Below are 2,369 nucleotides of genomic sequence, written 5' to 3' on the forward strand. Positions count from 1 at the left end.
ACATTTAGTAAAGACAAGGATATGTAGTAAGTTACCTTGTTTGGCAACTTGGGTGACCCTTGGCAGATCCCTATTCCTCTGTGTGTCAGAGGAATAGGGACTGTAAAAGTGGGATACTAATCACACATTGTAAGATTGCTTATTGGCACACAGGCTAAGATGTGTAAACTGCAGCAATATTCAAAGTTAGAAATTTTACTCTATTGTCCTTGCTTTCAAAAGGGTCTAACACCATTTTTGAGAAAACAGCTTGCACAGTTCTTCTGAAGGAGGGTTGGACTGATATGCCCACTAGTGCACAGTAGTAATAGTCCACATTTCTATGTATTATGAACATTAAATGACAAAAAACTCAATTTACAAATCCCAACAGTACAAAACGATCAGCGTCAAGAATGCGATATAAAGTCAGCCTTATCTTTTCGCACTCTAAGGATTACTAGGATTACATTTGAAGAAGTAAGATTTAATCTTAAAATTAAAGGATTTTCGAAAAATGGCGGGAATACTCCTGGAAGTCAAGAAGCCACTGTTGTTGTTGCTGCTTTTTTAAAAAGCTTATAAAAGCCCATGACCCCGACGTGATTCGAACACGCAGCCTTCTGATCTGGAGTCAGACGCGCTACCGTTGCGCCACGAGGTCCTGCTGGGCTGTGGCTCGCGCAGTTTCTTAGGACTCAAGTAACATGGCGTTTCTTCGGCCATGCATCTCTTTCCAATTCTTTCCTTGCCCCTCCACCCGGTACACGTTGAAGCTGGAGACTGATCACTTTAGCGCCCAAATTTTACTGATCGCCAGCCTTCCACTTAACTTGAGACGGGACCAGCGAAGGCGGGAGAACTGAGTTTCCCTTTCAGTCGGGTCCCCAGGGTCAAGGGAAACTGCTCCTTCCTCTTCCACATCAATTTCCGTTCTTAGCCGCCCCTTTAGGGGCGGAAACTCCGCCTTCGCTCTCCCCTCCCCCCCTTCGGGTTCGGCGCCAAGTTCATGACCTCAAGTTGGAATTTGGCGGGCGTCGCTGCGCAGGCGCACGTCTGTGCCAGCTCGCCTCGAGTAGCTAGCCGCGGAGGAGCGTTTGGTTCCCTTTCTCTTCCACCAACAATATGGAGCTTTCAATGTCAGGGAAGGCTTTTATTTCAAGGCGAGCATTAAGCTTAAGAGGCACTCGTGGTAAAAGACACATCCGCACATTGTGTTTGTCAGTAGGTTTGATGCCACGGAGTTGAATTCTAAGGAAAAGAGCAATTGGATGAGTAAAAGGCAACCATCTCCCCGTCGGGGAATTGAACCCCGGTCTCCCGCGTGACAGGCGGGGATACTAACCACTATACTAACGAGGAGCCGCTTGCAAGGTTTTCCAAACAGCCCTTCAAACGTAGGAACGAGTCCCTCCCCGGTTCGTTTTCTTTCCGCTTGCCTCCCCGAAGTGTGGAAAATGCGAGCCCTAGGTCCGTTCTTCCTCTCACTATCCCCTCTGGGCACTTCGACTTGTCGTTGGTGGAAAGGGTAAATTATTTAGAATAAGTGAAACAAAATGCGCTTCCAGTTTAAGTAGTGCTGAATTAATGAAAATTGTTTTCCGGAGCTCTATGCTTTCCAGATGATTTAGGTTTCTGGAGGGAGGTTTTTAATTTAATAGTGACCAAGGGGATGTGACTTGAAGCAGAACTTTACCTTCACAAGTTCTTATTTTCATTCTGAAGTCGAAGTTCAAGGGTATCATATGGTTGCCAGATGTCCAGGGCAGTCAGGGTTGTCCCACAATGCAGTGCCTCTTCAAACAATTCTTAAGCTTTTATGACACAAAGGGGCTCATGCATTGGACCAGCTGTGGCCAAATGCAATACTGTTGGCTGATTTTTTTCTCCCTGTATTTCGGTCTTTTTCCTGAGGCGTCTACAGTTTGCTTGAAAATGATAAACACATAAGTGGCAAAATAATAATACACTTAAATAACTCAATAATGATGAAGTTCCAGAACCTAAGTCAGGTTCGGTGGGGTGAGGTTCGGAGCTGACGACTAAAGAAAGAATTCTTAAGACATCTTTGGTGCAAAATGGTGGTTTATTAAAGCAGGGGGACAGGACCGGTGGGTAGGAAGAGCTGCTGCCCCGGGTTGTGAGGAGTGGCTGGTTATATACACAGGAGTTGGGTAGGTGAGGACAAAGGGTTGTTCAGAAGGGCTATTGGGATAAAGAAGACTGTCAGGATATGGAAGGCCTGGTTACTATCAAGCCAAGGCCACTTTCCCTCTAATGAGGCACTAACATAAAGACAATTGGGAGTCTCCTGGTGGAATGTTACATTCCTGCTATCAAACGTCCTTGTTAGTGAGATTTAGGTCTTAAAAGAAATTTAACTTTATTTA

The 2,369-nt window shown here is 45.5% G+C and overlaps 2 non-coding genes across 2 annotated transcripts; both read right to left on the minus strand.

Annotated features, from left to right (window-relative positions):
* Window positions 1-571: 571 nt before the first annotated feature.
* On the minus strand, window positions 572-643 carry TRNAW-CCA (transfer RNA tryptophan (anticodon CCA)). Its single transcript has one exon. It is a non-coding gene; the product is annotated as a tRNA-Trp (tRNA).
* A 626-nt stretch (window positions 644-1,269) lies between these two features.
* On the minus strand, window positions 1,270-1,341 carry TRNAD-GUC (transfer RNA aspartic acid (anticodon GUC)). Its single transcript has one exon. It is a non-coding gene; the product is annotated as a tRNA-Asp (tRNA).
* Between the last annotated feature and the right edge of the window lie 1,028 nt (window positions 1,342-2,369).

Source organism: Mustela nigripes, chromosome 6 (genome assembly GCF_022355385.1).
Source record: "Mustela nigripes isolate SB6536 chromosome 6, MUSNIG.SB6536, whole genome shotgun sequence".
Lineage (NCBI taxonomy): Eukaryota > Metazoa > Chordata > Mammalia > Carnivora > Mustelidae > Mustela > Mustela nigripes.